General features: G+C 43.6%; 1 long non-coding RNA gene across 5 annotated transcripts in view; it reads right to left on the minus strand.

Annotated features, from left to right (window-relative positions):
- LOC140847683 (uncharacterized) overlaps positions 1 to 7,649 on the minus strand; it is an 80,434-nt gene extending 72,785 nt beyond the window's left edge. For 4 of the 5 annotated variants that reach the window (XR_012127705.1, XR_012127706.1, XR_012127704.1 and 1 more), the window contains exons 1-3: positions 7,588 to 7,649; positions 6,583 to 6,718; positions 1,612 to 1,704 (exon numbers count right to left, since the gene is read on the minus strand). This is a non-coding gene — a long non-coding RNA (uncharacterized lncRNA). The remainder of the gene's footprint in view (positions 1 to 1,611; positions 1,705 to 6,582; positions 6,719 to 7,587) is intronic. The other variant, XR_012127707.1, reaches the window with a different exon arrangement.
- Between the last annotated feature and the right edge of the window lie 11,086 nt (positions 7,650 to 18,735).

Genomic DNA, 18,735 nt, shown 5'->3' on the forward strand with positions numbered 1-18,735 from the left:
AGAGGAATACACCACCTCTGCACTCAGGTTGCTTACAGAATACTAGGGTTGCCTGGACAGAGTCAAATTAACAGATAATCGCCACACAGGGCAGGGAGAGCACAGAGGCTGGGGCTGGGGTTGGGGTAAAGGAGGAGTCTCTAAAGAAAGAGGCAGTATCTGCTCAGTGGGCTTATCAGGCAGCCCACAGCCATTTCTTCCCTTCTCACCCCTTCTTCACACTCTTGTCCAGCCACAATACACCAGTCTGAGTCCTTACAGCCCCACTCCCTTTGCATAAACTAGGATTCACTCTTCTCAGTGAAGAGAAGGACAAGAGAGCAGAAGGGAGAATGAACTGAGGAAACAAGAAAGGGAGGGGAAATCAGGAGATAGCAGGGAAAACAAATGATTACCTCACCATGAGATTTATATACTAAGCTCATATGCAAATCTTGTCCCATTGATCTGTGACTTCAGTGAATAAAACTGCCTTTTCTGGAGCTATCGATTGTGAAGCAAGCTGAGAAGGCCAGCTCCGTCCTGAACAGATCTCAGAGTGAGCTCTCAGTGGGTGGGATTTGCACTTAATTAGGAAAGAGCATTTGTCCACAGTGACCCAGGCACTTCCTTGTGGAAGAAAGAAGCTTCAAAAGCACCCAGCCCCAGTACAAAAAAACACTATATTTTGGCAAACAGGACCATGTCCACCATCTCAGAGCCCAGGGGCAGGGGCCTCTCTTGGCCTGGTCTAAGGGTGGGGAGCCTGGCCTGCCTTCAAGGAGACTGATCCCCAGAAACTAGTGGGGCTTCAACATAGACCTCAGAGGGGCTGAGCCTGGAGTATGGGCAAACCTGAACAGTTGGGGGGAACGAGATGTGCTTCCACACAGCACTCCTGTGAACAAAGGAGAAGGGATGAGGGTGCAGGGACCCCTCCCCTGGCTCTCTATAGCAAACATTCCCAGAGCTGGATCAGACTGTGGAGGTACAGCCATAATATAACAAAGGTTTTTGAAAGAGAAACATAATGATGAAAATTCTGTCACTCTCCTGTTGAAAAATTTTCAATGGGAAGATACCAAAGTTTATTGAATCACTTCTCAGATTTTTCTCTCTTCACTGTTAGAAAAGGAAGTGCCCCAATTACATCTGATACTAGAGTGCTTTGGGGTCCAGAGAAATTGCATCTAACAGCTTAGAGGGAAGGCCAGGGAAACTACCTGAAAAAAACAGTGACAGATTAAAATTAAAGAGGTGGATAAGTTAACTAGAGAAGGGATTAATGGGGAAATGAATTTTCCAAGATAAAAAAATAACCCATTTATACAAAGGGAGTGGGGCCATAAGAACTCACAGTAGCGTAATATGGCTGGAACAAGAGTGTGAAGAGGGGGTGGGAAGGGAAGAAATGGCTGTGGGCCACCTGAGAGATATGGCTGCCAAGGGGTGGAATGTGGGTGTCCACATGACGGAAGTCAGACACCTGACCTTCTAGAAACCACTCCCAACCAAACTCAGAGAGAAACTTTCAGAAGACAATGTTACCTGCTAAAAATCAGATTAACAGCCATTGGTTCTGATCTCATCTCTGAGGAAGGGAATCATGCTTGGTTTAGCCAAGTCACTCACCTCTTTGGGTTTCCATTTCCAAATCTGCAAAACAGGTTTCATGACCCGGTCCCATCAACCTCACAGGGGATTTTGAACAAAACTTGTGAGAGCCTACAAAAAAAGGAATGTAAAGATGTCATGCTCAAGGCTCTCCTTTTATGGATAAGGAACACAAGGGCCAGAGAAGTCATCGCAGCTAAATGGACAGTGCTGAGCTGGAATTTAGATTTCCCAACTTTCAGGCTATTATTCTTTCCCTGCAAAGAGCTGAGCGTTATTGAAGCTGAGGGTTATGGTTCCTGCCAAAGGGAAACACAGCAGAGCAAGATGATAGAGTTTCTTATTTCAAGAAACCTAGTACTTGAAGGTGCTTTGGATAACACATACTTTTGAAACTAACTAAATATTTGGAGTATGTCTTCCCATCCTTCCTTTCTGCTCTAAAAACAAAAACAAATCTCTGTAATTTTGTGTGTGGAGGGGTGGGTGAAGGGGGACTGAATTAAATATAAGGGAAAATCTAACTCAGTAACCACAGATATGAAAGTGCCCCAAAGTATTTAGACCAGATTCACATCTTTGGAGGGAACTCTTAAGTTTCCACTGAATCCCTGAGAAAACACAGCCAACTGCCTTGGGTGACTTCACAGTTGCTCTCTGAAAAGGTCATTGTAATCCACCCTCTTCATTCCATAAACTAGCAACTCTGAAAGTACTGTAGGGACAACCATTATCTGGGGGACTACAGAGAAAGTTCATAACTAAATGAAATAATTTAGAGTAATAACTGTTACTTACTCAAAGTTTGCCTATTTCACTTGGTGCTTGTAATAACCCTTAAGTACAGGAATTGTCCCCATTTTCTAGAAGAGGAAATTGTGCCTGTACCCCTCACTGACTTCATTTACATCCAGTCAGTACCCAAGCCCTACTGAATCATCCTCCACAAAGTCTCATTTGTGTATCCGAGCTTTCCCAGTGCTTCCTGGAGTGTCTGGTGCCTTCCACTCTCTCCTTCCCAACTGCTCTCACTCACCCAACACCCTCCATTCCCAGACGGATGTGGGACCTTTCTTCTCCGGTGTCATCACACCACTGCAAATTCATAATATCTGAACTGCTAGAATTTATGTACCCTTGCAAGCTCCCCCTTTATCTTTTCAATTGTATGTCAATTGCCCAAGACTGAGACCACACAACCTACACTTCACCCAGAGATCTAGTTACTGATCCCCAAATAAACCTTATGCTCTCCACCCTTGCTCATGCTGTTCCCTCCCCTGGGCTCCAGTAAAATTCTTCTACCTTTTCTCTGAAATCTTTCCTGATGTTCCCAAGAAGTTCCCACATACACATTCACCATGTGAAGAAAAATTAATGAACAAGGGTGTTCACTACAATACTGCTTCTAATTGAGTAAAAAGCCTCAGAGAACAGTGTCCAACTGTGGATCAGTAAGAGACATTTTGGGACAAACATACAATGGAATATTATGCCACCAGGGGAAAGTAAAATGAGGATAAGATACATCTATTTGTGGTGATACAGGTTATAGAACAGTATGTATATGATCTCATTACAGGAAAATACATGTTTTTGTATGCATAAAAATTCTGAAAGGCTACATCAAATTCTTAATAGTCTCTATCTCTGGGATTAGAGATAGATAAGGGGAAACTTAACTCTCTTTACCAAAAACATTTCTAATTCATATTAATCTTTATGGCAGTGAATTACTTTTAAAATACAAACATTTCCCATTTTGGAAAAAAGAAGTTATTTTTTTCTCTTTTGAATGGCTTGTAGCCCATAGCATACCTGGCCTGAATATGTCTTACACCTCTTTATCCCGTGGCATGTAGCACATCGTCTCACATGTCAAACATTGTCTTAAACTGGGATATTTTCACTGGTTGTAGAGCATTGACATAGAAGATTAAATCTAAGAGCCCTGCTTTCTGGCATTTCCTCATATATATTGTGGATGCTCCTGACATATAAACACACACGTAATTTACCACCGTCACCTTCACATACACAGATGGAAATGAAGCAAGGCAAAAATGCATGACCGTTCTTCAAGAGGAAAACCTGCTCATCAGATTTGGAGAGACAAGCTAGACCACTCAGATACATAAAATAAAGAGGAAAAAATGAGGACAAATTTGTTAACTCTTACCCAATCCCTGTTTTCTCTTGATCTTAAGGTTTTAAACTATCTCTGGGAGATACTGTATTATAACCAGGGTCAAAATCTATCACCAAGTTCAGAGAAACTCTGTTAAAGTGGCAGCGAAGGGATGGGAATGTACAGGCCCCTATTTTTACCTGTCCCTGGTTGGTTGTTTGTTGGGAGTAGATGTAAATAATTTAAACTCCTGAGTTGTATTTTTGAACACCAGTCATTGTGGCAAGGTGTGAAACACAGGCAGCCAGAGCATCTTGTCAGAGGACCTTCTTAAGGACAGAAAACAGGGTGCTGGGTGCCCTATCAGCAAACAGTAGTTGTGACTGTAGGATTCTTTAGAGACCCAGAGGGACATATGTAAGAAGAGCTTCAAAATAGAAATGCTTGGTAGACTAAGAAAACTGGGCCCCATAACTACCCACAGATAACAGCAAAGTAGTCTCCGTGGCTCAACAAGGATATCAGCATGTAGCATCACTTCCAAAAAGAGCCCTCCCTCTCCAAAAAATGTTTTTAAATTAATTAATTTATTCTGGTCCTTGAGAGGCTTAGGGCATCAAAAATGTTTTCTGGAATTGTGATCTGTCAGGAGACACTACTTTAATATTCTCATCCATTCATCACAAAGCCTTTATCGATGCCAATTCTGTGCCTGTTAGGGTATAGGGCAAAGAAGCAGGTGAGAACTTCTACCATCAAGGAACTGAGACAAACACGCAAGAGTACAGAATTATGAACTTAGGAAGGATTCGTATTGTACAAGGTTTCAGAGGATGATTTCATCAGGAAGTTTAGATGCTTCTTATGAGCCCTACATATGCTGAGAATGCATAAGATACTGAAGAGCTATGAGAGGAAACTCATATGCTGTTCCCCAGGGCCTTCACATCTTCTTAGGGAGTGCAAGACTTTTGATGGGAAACAATGCGAGAACGATAGTATAGAATAAAATACTAAATTATGTGGTACTAAGATAAGTGATAAATTGAGGGTTATGAAAAAGGAGTAAAAAGTAGTGGAAGACTTCAATTCAATTCTAAAAACATTTATGGAGCCCCTTACTATGTAATAGACATTAGGCAAACACATGGAAAAGGGGATTAACAGGACAATTTTGGACAAAATAGACTTCTTCCCTTCAAAGAACCTATAGTTTATTAAGGCAAACAAGACACATGAATAAATACAATTAACACCAGATGCTGTCCATTGCACCCAGTTGCTGGGATATCTATGCACTCAGTCCAACCAGACAGGCACTGAGTTCTAAATCACTTAGGAAAATTCTGGCATCAAAAAAAAATGAAGCGGAACAGTAAGGAGGATGAGAAGACAGAGAGAAAAAAAGGAGAAGAGAGGAGGAAGGGAAGGGAAGAAAAAACCTTGAATCGAAATGCTTAGATGCTAAGAAATGTGCTATTCACATAACTTCAAGTTCAGAGGTAGGATGATCCTGAGCTGAGGTTACTTCCACCTCCATGCCCTGCTGTCCTCTTCATTCTTCCTAAAGCTGGTTCCAGCTGGACAGCAAGACGGCTGCAGCAGGTCCAGGCACCACTTCCAGGTAGAACACCAAAGAGCAAACAAGGGACGGTTGTTTTGGTTCTCCCTCCCAGGGACCCTTAACAGACTTTTCCTCGCATCTCGTTGGCTAAAGTCAGTGCAGTTGTGGAACCATGACCACTACAGTCACCTACCATGATTTGGGCCCTAGGCTAGGTGCTTTGAATAAGACAAAGTCTCTCTCCTCAAAACAGGTAACATAATACCCAGTTACAGCATCATGTGCTATCTAGAGCACTCAAGAGTGGCATCTGGGAGGGATGTGACGGATGAAGAAGAAAATCTGTGAACAGTAAAACTGGCTGGTGGAAGAGAGGCGGGAGTTATAGGCAGAGAGAGAAGTAAGTTTCAAGGCTAGAGGCAGATTCCATGAACAGACCATGTTCTAGGCACTGCCACATGTAGTATATTCCCAGTGTCTAGCAAACTGGCTGGAAAATATTAACCTCTCAATAAATGCCAGCCTGACATCTGAACAAATGAATGAATTAATGATCATGGAGTGTAAAAAATAGCAGGCAGTTTTGTACATTATGTACATCATCTGTACTTGCAAGGGGTCTTTCATGCTATGCTAAGGAGTTTGACTTTTATCTTGAAGTCTATGGGGAGCCATTGAATATTTTAAGTACAGGAATGGCATGATCAAATTTTGGTTTTGTAAGACATCATTCCTGCTGTAGTATGGTGGAAAAAAAGGCTAGAGGTAGCAAGATAAACTAGTCAGAGTCGGCACACTAATGAAGGCCAAAGAGGATTAAAAATGAGAAACCTCCACCCAATGGTGAGCTACCACAGAAAAATGTGGATCTTTTTGTTCCATCCAACTGGCAAAACAACAACAACAACCTGGGAAACATGTCTCAGATACCTGACCAGGAATCTCTGCCTTCATTTCCTGAGCTCAATGGACTACAGTTTGCAGTACTCCTCTGGCCTTAGCAACAGCTCAGGTATAGCTGCAGTGGTATTCCCACAAGACCTGGAACCATCCTCCTAGGAGAGAACTCTCTTGCTAGTTAAAACCAAAATATATCAGTATTTTTTTAATTGTTATCCTTTCAAGGGCTTATCGGGACTGAGCACAGGATTAGCAGAGAGCTCTTGTGCCTCCATAAAAGACTCTTTCCACATCAGCTCTTCCCTGACACAGCTCACTCCCAGGGACCAATTGCTATGGGCTGTCATTTCCTCGACTATTGGAAAAAAAAAAAAAAAATGGAATGGGGGATCAAAACCTGATTTGGCTTCAGGGAGTTGTTGAAGGTGAAGAATATCCTGTCTTCCTGTCTGCTGGGTGCTCTGAGCTCTTCAAAAGAGCGAAGGAGACAGCATATTATTCATGCAAGACAGCAGCATTTTCCACTCTCCTCACTGGGGAATGGAGAAGTAAGTTTCAAGGCTAGAGGAGCGTGATCCCCTACACCCTCTCTGCAAACTCTCTCCCCAAGCCCAGCCTCGGGGAGGCTCCAGGAGGGAATAAATCGCCTGCAGCACCGTCCTGAGAGTTGAAAAGCCCCAACGCAGGTGTGCAGTAGGCAGCCCTGGAGGAAGCGCCCAGCCCAAGGCCAGCTGTGGGCTGAGCCTGGCTCGGAGGCTGCCTGCTCAGGTCTAGCTCTTCTCCAGCGCAGAGACACTCCCACGGCAGACACCCCACCCCCTAAAGCCCCTTCACATAAGCTCCATCTCCAACCTCAGGTCAGAACTTAGGCCCATTAGTAATGAATCACTAGGACTTGAATTCAATTCAGCCATTTGTCAGGGTAATAATCAGCGTTTTTATCCTTCTTGCATGTTGGCCTGCTTTCCCTTTTTGCTACAGTCACCACCTGAATAGGATTAGAGAAAGCAAAATACTGCAATTCACTGGAGATCACATTTCCCTTTCCTCAACCCTCGGCTCCACTTGCTGCTGAAAAACAAAGGATCAGAGAGCCCACACGGGGGCTGAGGAACCAACGGGGCAGCCATGGGACTTGACCAGGCTCAGCTCCACCTGCTCAGGTCCTCACCTTCACCGACTGGCATCTTGGGGCCCACTCTGCCACACCCACCCCAGCATTTAGGCGGTTATTTACGTAGCCAAACACAGGCTTTCAGCTTCCAGAAGGCCTGTGCAGGGGCCAAAAGAGTCGGTGTTTTTGCCTTGAGGCAAAGACCTCTGGGTAGAAAATGTCCTTGAAGAGAAGTTATGTTGTGTCATGCGTTTTTATGGGGGAAGCAAAAGATCCAAGCGTCCCTACCTCTGCTGATAAAGCGGCAACAGCCGGTCTCCAGCGCCAGGACTAGCAGCTCTCTTTCGCACACACGTACGCATGCACACACGTACGCCTGGGCCTCTGCCGTCCTGGTAGAGAGGAATTTGATCATCTTTTTGTGAGCACCCCATGTGGTTAGGGGGTATTTCCTAGTTTGTTTCTTCTCTGGGACAGTTGTTGGATCGGCTCCTAAGGGAGTCTTGCTGGGATATTCAATATCATGCAGTTGAGGCTTAAAAAATATCAATGCCCCAGCAAGAGAAGGTCATGTACTTCATATTGGCACAGGTCCCAAGACGTGGTGTTTTCTGTTTTGGAGAATCGCTTAGGTTTAATGGGTGTTGCACACAAAGAATGATGGGAATTTGGTGATCATTTTTTTAAAAATTAAAAAACAAAAATAAGAGAAATCAAACAAAAACAGGCTGCGCTCAGTGTTTGTACAGGACCCTGAGAAACCACTCTGAGCTGTTCCAGTCCTCCCTCCAGAAGTCTTTGGTGGCACCAGCAAACCTCTGGATGTATCTGGTGTCACGGAAGACCTTCTCTAATGCCTTAGGTCCTCATTTTCTCTCCAGGGACCATATGAGCAATCACACTGTGCCTCTCCCATAGGCCTTCTTCTGCTATACCTTAACCAACTCCATTCCTTCTTCCTCTGGGAAGAGATTTTAATGTAGTCATTTCCTGGGTAACCCCTGCAGATGTAAAACTCATTCCAGGGTGTTTTCTCCTAAAATGTTCCAGTTGTGCCTTACACCTCAGTCAGTCATATTAGATCCAAGAAAACATGGTAATAATTAGCCTGCATTGAAGAGTAGGGTGTTCCAAATGATCACTGATTTCTCCCTCAAGCAACCTGTTCTGTGGGTTTCTGCTTTGGGGCGTGTTAATTGGGTGGGAGGGCTCCACCCCTACATTAGAAAAGGGACAGAATACTGATCCATTAAGGGCCCTGGACATTCCACCCTGGGCCTTTATTTGCCTGTCCTATGCATACTTCAAACAGAAATCATTATTTTTCTTTATTTAATGAGGGCTGCTGGCCTTTCAAGGCAACCCTGGAGGCATATCCCTCAGCAAGATCTGCTTTATCTTCCCAGCATGAGCTCCTTAAGGGAAGGGGCTTGTTCTTGTTCACCTCTGCATTCCCAGTACTTAGCATACCATAAATGTAATAATAGTAACTACCACTCACTGAATACTGTAACTTGCACCGTGTGCTTTGTAAATATGATCTTTCTCCATTAAATATGCTGAATTGAATTTACCTGACCCACATAGTAGGACTGGCATTGCTTTAAGGGGCATGGTGGTACCCCAAGTGTGGATCAGAGAGGCTTCCATTCAAATCCTGACTTTGTCACATAATAGTCACTTGAAATTTGAAACTCTGACCTTGGGTTTTCTCTTTAAGTTGCAGAAAATAATATCTGCCCTTCCTGCTCCATAGAGCTGTTAGGAAGGAAATGTGAAGAAATATTTGTGATATATTTCTTTGTTAAGTTCTAAAATTCCCTAAAAGTTGAGTCGCATCAACAGCCAGATCACACAGTGGGGTTGTCACAGTTTATGAAGAGGTTTGGTATGAGGAAAGGTCACATTTCCCAAAATATCTTTCCCATTGATCTATCATAAATTGTTCCCTCTCATCTAGCCCATAATTCCCATGACTGGCACAAGTAATAGCTTGGACAGCAAAATAGGATATTGCCAAGTCACTGTATTACTTATCTATTGCTGCGTAACAAATTAGCCCAAAACTTAGGTGGCAATAAACATGTATCATCTCACATAGTTTGTGGGAGTCAGGAATTTGGAACAACTTTGTTCAAGGTTTCTTGTAATGTGTGCAGTTAAGATTTTGGCTATGACTGAAGTCACTGAGTGCTTTACTGGCACTGAAGAATTCACATTTAAGATAGCTCTCTCCTGTGGTGCTGGTTGTTGGTAGGAGGCCTCAGTTCTTCTTCATATGAGCTCACCATGAGCTTCTTGAATGTCTTCATGACATGGTGCTTGGCTTCCCCCACAGTGAGCAGTCCAAGAGAGAGAGCAAAGTGGAACCCACAATGCCTCTTATGACCTAGGCTTGGAGATCATATACTATCACTTCCACCACATTCTGTTTTTTAGATAGGAGTTGATCAATCTGGCCCACACACAAGGAAAAAAGAATTAGGCTCTGTCTTTTGAAAAAAGAATTGTCAAAGAATTTGTTGAATATACCTTAGAACCATTATAGTCACCATGAAAATTCACCTATTATCTTTCAGACCTTTCCTAGTAGTGCTTAGCTGGGTCAGACTGGAGAGGGAGTTGAGATGGGGACAAGATTCAAGGTCAGGAGAGGTCACAAAGCAGGCACAGAGATGGAGGACTCTGGACTACCAGCTCATAAAGTAGTTTGGCAGAGACATTCATGACTGTGGGCCATTACCTGGAGAGCAGTTGCCCTGATCTTGCCTAAAGGCTGAACGGAGGTTTTTATCTTGGCACAGTCAGCCTTACTCTCTCCTGTTGTTGAATGGCTATTCTCTCTATTGGCCAGGAAACATGGAGAATCATGGAAGGTTTGACTAGTTTGGGGGATGGAGGTGAAATCTTTTGCTTCTCCTGATATGGGTCAGTCCTATTTTCTCCTGGGTCTTGACTCTGATAAGGGTTGAGCAAGGGATTAAAGGAGGGGTTTAAAGGATTCAAGAGCCAGCAGGAGGGGATGATCAAGGGGGGCATAACATAGGTAAAAACAATTATAAGTGGTAAGCATTGTGGCAACTTGGAAAGCAAGTTACAAATAACTTCACACTAGAAAAAGAGATATCTGGACCACTTAGGAATTATTGGACACTGATTCTGAAGTCATGCTCATCCTTAAGGTTCTAGAAAAATCACCATGATCCATAGGTAAGAGTGAATGTTTTTGGGAGTCCATTGATAAACTGAATTTGGGGCTACTCTAACCTCTCAGTGGGCTCAGTACAGGGGCATTAGGGCCTTTAGGGACTTGGTAAGGACATACGGAAAGGAGATGTAACAAGGAAGTAAAATCAAACTTCACCTGCCCAAAACCCCTAGTCCCCACCATTAAGGAACAGAGTAGTCTAATAGAAACTCTACAGGTATCTGAGTTAGGAAAGAAAGTCTTTGTCCAAACTCTGCCAGAGCTTCATGGAGGGCTCACAGGGCCACCGCTGCCTTCAGCTAGACCCTATTTTTCTTCATCTGCAAAATAGGGAAATTATGAATGGATGAGGACAACTATTCTATTTCTTAGTCTTAGGAGTTTACCATGACACTTAATTGGGCCCTTTGATCATCTCAGATGGTGCATAAAATATCTAAATTTTTGTAGGCTATTTGTTTTGAAGAGGTGGAAACAAACATTCCCATCCATGTGTCTTCAAACTTTCCAGTGAGGCCACTAAAAAAAAAAAAGTGTCCCACTGCCTAGACCAGGAGTCAAACCTGGATTTTAGTCTGAGCTCTGCCAGTAACTTGTTCTGTGACCTTAACAAAGTCACTTCCATTCGCAGGGACTTTATTTTGTCTACAAAACTACAGGATGAGATGTCCTTCCCCCTGGGGCCCCTCCCAGCTCAGGCTCAGTGATGAGGGGCCTTCTGCCATAACTTCTTTCAGCCCTACAGTGATTTTTTTCCTGGATGTCTTGTGTCAGAGTTTGGAAAATGTAAATAGCTCCTCCTGGCTATTTGTTGTAGAGGAAATGAAAGGCACAAAGTATGGAAATATAAATTGTGAACACTGTGATTTAGACAAAACCAGTCTTTGATATACTCATTCTCTATCCATTGAATCTCACAGCTCTCTCCTCAGCTCCCACCATGCAAGCCTCTCCCCCAAGCCTGGGGACCCTCCATGAGATTTGGGATAACCTGGTGAGGGGCTACCTCCAAAATCTACATGGAGTACAAGAGTCTTAAGGATACAATGAGGTTTGGCAGTCTTCAGGAAGGTCAAGAACACGTTTACATACTGGTCAGAATAGCAAGTACTGACAATTTCTTTTTTCATTTATGCTTAGGACTGCCAAATAGCATTGTGTCATTATTGGTAAAATTTAATACAGCAAAATCACTTAATATAAAGACAATATATTTATATTGTGAAGACATACATGTATTTCACATGTTTTGTACATCATTTGCATGTTTTGTGGGAATGGGTCTTCATTCAAACTGAGTATATTCATACTCATGATCCCAAAGCCTTGGACTAAGTCTTATTTGGGTCATCCTAGTCCCTGGAATTTTGTTCTACAACTGCTCATTCTATAGTCCATGAAGAATCTGTCCCCATCATACCCAACACCATATTAACCATGGACCTAGGAAGCAGCACAAGGCACAATGTGTAGATACCCATTTTGCAGTCAAGGAAATCAAGGCAAATAAGGGCTAGGTACCTTTTTAGTACACAGAAAACAAAAAATAAAATACAGGAGCCTCAATATTTGCTTGTCAAGTGGAAGTTGTCAATAAACATTTGTGAGTGAACTCAAGAAGGCAAGAAGTGTGACAGTTACTACTGCCTTTCAAATAGCAATAAAAGTTGAGACTGGGATGGCAAATGCCAACCTCAATCAACTCAGAATATTGCTCTTGGCCTATGAAGTTGATATCAGATAAGTACTTTCTTGCTATTTACTGGCTTTGAAGCAAATTCCAAAGTCTGTAAAATTTCAGCCCAACTTTTTCCAGCTTCTAGATGCTAGAATACTTTGTGATTGAAATCTGTAATGCAGACTCCGAGATTTCCATTCATTTGTAAATAAAATGGAATGCTATAAAACAAAAAGCATCTGAATAAAAGCATACTATATTTTGTATTATATATTTAGTATAAAAGAAACTAGCATGATATTTGTATTATATATAAATTATATAGAAATGCATTGAATATACCATGTGCTAATGAAATGCATTATTTTACAATAGCCCTTCTGCATACCAGGCCCTATCCTGGTACTACAGTTTCCAAAGATGGTAACGCATAGCTTCCTGACTTTGAGAAATAGCCGAGTGGAAGAAATGGAAATTTTTAAAGAAATCTTTTGTTAAAAATGCAAAAGAGAAAGTCTTTGTTTATAAGAAATGCTTTCTTAAATATTTAGGGGTAAAGAGGCATCATGCCTGCAACTTACTCTCAAAGAGTCTGGAAAAGAAAATTTATACATACATATGTATGTACATATATACAGATATATAAATGTGTATATTTATGTGCATATATTTCTGTGATATATGTATAAACACACACACATGCACACACACTTAGAGAGAGAACAATAAAGCAAATATGGGGAAATATTAGCATCTGGGGAATATGGGTAAAACATATATAGCATGCATTCTCTGCAAGGCAATACTGCAGTCAAAGGAATAAAGATCGTTTGTTCTTGGGGACAAAAACATCTTGCTCTTTTTCCACGTAAAGCTCAAATACTCATAAAGTCCACAGCAAATATACAGTATCTGTGATATTAAAATTTCACGGCAGAGAGCAATTAGGGAAAAAAATGTCTGAAAAGGTTCCTGGGGAGCGATAATGAGAAAAAGATTGAGTAACACTAGTATATCAGATTCTTTATATTCTTTTGCAAGTTTCCTATAAGTCTGAAATTATGTCAGAACAAAACGTGTAAACATTGCAAATGTGACAGTGTTTGGAGAATTTATGGGAGCACAAATGAGGTGGCCCTAATTTTGCTGGGTGGGTGAGGGCGTCTCTGGGTCAGAGGTAGGTGACACTTGCCCCAGGTCTTGAAGGAGAATCATGAGTGTGCTGGATAGATAAGGACAGAGCCTAATCCCTAAAAGCCTCAGAAGATTAAATTCTACATCATTTGGTTGTATTATTTAGCATATTTTACCATATTATAGTAAGATACAAATTGATAAGCTGTGTCTTTTCTAAAGGATGACTTGTGATTAAATAACAGTCCTTTCTTAGGCAAAGAACACAACTTCTAAACTTTCTAAAGAAAGAGAGGTTGAGGGAAAATGACCTTCTTTCTTCTAGGATTCACTGTTGATCCAAAGTTACAGTCTCTAGGGAAATGTTTCTTGATTTGTGATTTACAGGCTTTGGGATACCCCTTGGGACTTTGGAGAGAGAAGGTGCCACCCTGTGAAACTTGCCTTTAGCTCTGATGTGGCATTAGGTTAGGAGGCCTGAGAGAGGTGGAAGGTAGCTTCCCCATTTAGAAGCAGCAAACCCTGCCTTTACTGTGGACTGGAAATCTGACCCCGAGCTGTGGAAATGCGCAGTCAGAAAGCATGCTGTGCGAAGGGGTGCAGAAAGGGGCAAATGCTGGAAAATTTGTACTTTTCTCCTCATGACAGTTGCTTTTTGTTTGGACAAATAATTTGAGGAGAGAACAAAAAAGCCATTGTTTGCTTAATGCCAATCCACAAAAACATGGAGCCTTTCTGGCCCCAACTAGGAGAAAATTCCTGCTCCCAGGCATTCCTGATGACTTGCCTCCTGGTCCTACAGACTGAGGTGACACAGAAAGCATCCACTGTCCCCAAAGCCCCTTTTACAGGGCCAAGGCCACCTTGCTCATTCATAACTCAGTAAGATAGGTGTCCAGGGAGGCCAGAGAGCTGAGCACCAAGCCAAGCCAAGCCAGAGGGTGGCATAGGGTGAGGTGGCCTGAAAGCAAGTCATTAATGCACATAGATGCCCTGACTGCCAGTTGCCTGTTTTCTTGGCCCGAAGAATCTGCAAAAAGAGTACAAAACCTTGTGTTCAAAAGTTTTGGAGTTTGTAACATATACAGACTCATACACACATACACACATGCCCAGAAACACACAAACTGCTTGTGATACATACATTTGGAGCCAACATAAATAGAACCCTGGCCAAAAATCATGTTGGTTAGCAACTGGCCAATGAAGTGTTTAAAGTTAGAGGCCAACAGAAAAACTCAAACAGTGGTGTTTTTCCTAAACTTGAAGTCACCGGTCAGTATTGCTTTTCCTTTGCAGAAAGGTTTTCTAATATTTTCACTCAGAAAAGATCCTGTCTGCAAAGAGGTCTGGGACGGAATTGCTATTAGGTGAATTCATTACCGTAAATCTATCCAAGGAGAGTTCCAATAACAATTACAAGGCCATCTAGCCATGAAACCGAGTGGCTGCTTTGAATTTGTGACCAGTGCCAGTGAAAGGGAGGAGGGAGGTGCTGGGCTTCTAGACCTGCCTGGTATCCAAAGTTTACGGAAGCACTGAGGCCCCAAAGGAGGAAGGAGCAGCTTGTTGGACCAGACAACTGACACCTGGAAGAGCGAGATAGGAAGGAATTGTGTGCTGTTCCCCCAAGCCCTCAGAGTCCACCTCTGTAGAGTAAGCCCGTCATCCTTGGGGGTACCCACATACTAGGGACCTCTTCCCTACAGTCTCCCACCTCCAGATATTAAATGTCCTTTACCCCCTAATAAAGCCTATTTCCAGGGAGGGACTAATGTCCATTATTTACTGTTTAGCCTGAATATATTTAAGTCATTGTTACCAGGTCATGTGATGTTCTGCACTTGACTCTGTGGCCTAATAACCTTGACTTGTGCTAGGAGAACTAGAGTCCTTGGACAGCAAATGGGAGAGGATTTGGTAGAGATAAGGAAAGGCAGGCTTTCTCAAAAGCTGGCCCCCCCCGGCTGCATGTTCTTGCCTCTCAGCCTTCAGATCTCAGAATTCTCCATTCCTAAGTAGGTCAACTTGTAATGAGATGGTCTTGGTCCCATCTCCTTAGCCCATACTGAAATCAAGACCCATTTCTATATTTGATCACCATTCTCTACCCCAGTGCCTGGCATAAGGCACATATGCAAGCATTATTTGTTGAACAAATTAATCTATGAATGGTTATATGAAGCCTTGGGTGGGTGGATGGGTGGATGGGAGGATGGATGGATGACAGGTACATGAATGATGATTGATGATGACAGAATTCCAGCGTAGCTCCTTCTGGGTCTGTCCATCTTTCTGTGATCCTGGCTCCTTGAGAACTGTTGCTGGTGTAACTTACAGAAGTGCAGGCAATAGGTGACAGTGTTACTGGATGCTCATGATGAATTACTGCCGTAACAGCTGAGAAAGACCAAGAGAGCAGCCAGAGAGAGGGCTGGGAGGATAAAAGGCAGACAGGGAGAACTAGAGAGGTGGGGAGAGGGGCAGAAAACCAAGCCTGGGAAGCTGACAGAGGAGGGCAGACGCTTTGGGCACCTGAGGGAAAACAGAGGCACGGGGGACATGGGAAGTAGCCCTGGAGAGGGGAGGCCACTGAGCAGGAGAATCAGGGGAAAAGAAATTTTATCACCAGGAAAACACAGAAGGAAGGGGCTTTTCTAACAGAACTGTAGGGAGGTGAAAGTTGAAAGTGGGAGGCTTGTAAGAGGAAGAGGAAGAGGGTGGAGGGTAAGAATCTTAACCAGAAAAACAAGAAAAAAGCAGAGAAAGAGAGAAGAAAGATGAGAGAAGAATTCTGGCCCCGAGAGCTACAGAAGGGGCGCTCGGTGTGTGGACGCCGAAGCCACAGCCACTCTGCCGAGGGAGGAAACCTGAAGAGACTCTCCCAGCCACAACCATGAAGTCTCGGACTTTTTCCACCTTATGAGCTGTAAATTGATCTATTCAGTTAGAGAAACCTGGTTTTTATTGAGTAATTTCCTCTGAACGACCTCCAGTTTTGAAAATGTCCCCAAAATTCTCTGACTCCCCCTTCGCCTGTGGGCTTCCTGCATCATTGGCTGTAAATCACCAGGGGACAGGCCCCCCACCCCCTTACTGCTGGTCAGGTCCCTTGGCTAATCCTGATGTGGCCCTGGGTCCTCTTAGTGCAGAGGCCTTGGGTCTGTTTGTTCTGCAGGCCAGTTCCCAGTAGGCCCCTCTCTGAGCTCCCACCCAGCAGCAGCACAGGAGCCCCCGCCACAGAAAGCATTTCTAACTGGTCCAGAGCCATGTCTACCGTCTGGCCTTGATATCAAGAAAATTTCTCAGTATTTCTTCCTAGCCCTCAAATGGGGCCTCTTGTAGATGCAAACAAGGGGCCCTTTATGGAAAACAATGCCCATCACTTGCTTTTACATTGCATCTTTTATGCCAGCATCCCTCAAAGCCTTTTCATAGACAAGTGTCATTGTCTTCCCCCTTACAGATGGCACCAGGGGAGAGCACAGAAAGTTAAGTGGTTCAATGAAGGTCGCTCAAAAAGTCAAAGCAGAGGTGGGAACAGAACCCAGAGCTCTCTGCTCCCAGGCCTATCACCTGCCCACTCCCAGGCCTAGTGGGAAACAGCCAGCTTCTGTCTGTGAGCACCCTTCCCACACTCCAGCAGCAGGCGAATCCCCCTTATCTTTGCTACTTAAAGCTCGGAATTGAAGCCCTGTCTTCCTAACCAGGATTGCACAGATCTTTGGATGGAAGGGGCCATCTTGCAAAATCAATCGAAGGCTGATGGACTTACCAAGACCCAGTCTGGTGGAAGGGAGCCCTGAAGGTCCTCTCAGGAGGTGAGATGCAGGCGTCAGGCTCAAAAAGCAATTGCATTACCTGTGTCACTGAGGTTTTACTGCCTGCTCAGTCTGAAAGTTAGCAAAGTAGTAATCAATGAAAAGGAAATATAATTGAGAAGATTAAAAGCTGAGGGTGGGTATGGACTGGGGAGGGAAGTGATTGCTAAAGAGGTCCATTTGTATAATTCAAAGGTCGATGCCTCTCATTAAACTCACATCTCCAGACACTCAGGGGATGAAAAAGAATCTCTCCAGGCTGACTGGCTGACACCTAAGTGTTTCCTCCGGCCACCTTCAAGGGCAGTGTGAGGCCAGAGGGACAGAAGAAGTTGTTGGAAAGAGAATTTAGGGGAATCCATAAACAAACGAACATTTGGAGAATTGAAACACAAAACCAAGTCTTCTGACCCTTTTAAAAAAGATATGTAAGTTTCTTTTAGACTGTGAAGGCTTATTTACATGGCCCAAATGAAAGCTGCATCAATACCCAGGGATGTTCTAGACATTTATCCTTCTATGGAATGCATGTGTTTCTACAACTTTGGCTCAGGAATGGGCTGACAGCACGTGTGTACTTGCAGCACTGTCATCTGTATCTGTCCCTAATCAAGTGACAAGCCAAGCTTATCCCCCACACTCCTTCCTGGGAAGGAAGAGATGCAGGAGTGTGTGTGTGTGTGTGTGTGTGTGTGTGCTGCAGAGACCAGGAAGAGATGCAGGAGTGTGTGTGTGTGGAGGGGGGCGGACTGCAGAGACCAGGAGGCCAGGTCACCCAGTCTGTCCAGAGTGAATGACACTATTGCCTTCCCACCACTGATCTTTTTCTGTTGAAGTTTGTCTATGAGAAATGTCCACTGTATTCTGCAATCCCTGTCACTTCATTCACCTTCTGTCCTTGCTGACTACACCAGGAACCCTACAAGCGTGTCTTGGAGACCACAGGATGCACATAGAGCAGCCAGATTGAGCAAATGTATTTGTTTACTATTGCTGCTTGGCACATTACCACAAACTTAGCAGCTTAAAGCAGTACAAATTATTCTCTTACGGTTCCCAGGAAGTCTGGTGTGGTATGGAGGGGTACTCTGCTCAGAGTCTCTCACAGCTGACATCAGGGTTGGACAGGCTGCCATCTCTCCTGAGGCTCGGGGTCTTCCTCCAAGCTCTTTCTGGGTGTTTGCAGAATCCCATTCATTCTGGTGTTGGACTGAGGTCCACATCCCTGTTCTCTTGCTGGCTATTAACTGGGGGCTGTTCTCTGGAGGCCAATTGCTATTCTCTTCCACGTGGCCTTCTTTGCAGCATAGCAGTTTTCTCCTTCAAGGCCAACAGAATTCTTCACAGCTTCAAATCTCAGACTTCTTCTGTCTTTGGCCTCTAGATCCAGATTTAAAGGGCTCATGTGGTTAGGTAGAACCCACTCAGATAATCACCTTTTTGATTAACTCCAACTCAACAGAGTAGCTTTAATTACTTTGCAAAAATCCCTATTGCCACGTAATACAACTTAATCATAGGAGAGATGTCCCATATGGTCATAGGTTTTACTCACACTCCAGAGGAGGAGATTACAGAGGTGAGGATCATTGGGG

This window comes from Manis javanica, chromosome 2 (genome assembly GCF_040802235.1).
Source record: "Manis javanica isolate MJ-LG chromosome 2, MJ_LKY, whole genome shotgun sequence".
In the NCBI taxonomy this organism is placed as follows: Eukaryota; Metazoa; Chordata; class Mammalia; order Pholidota; family Manidae; genus Manis; species Manis javanica.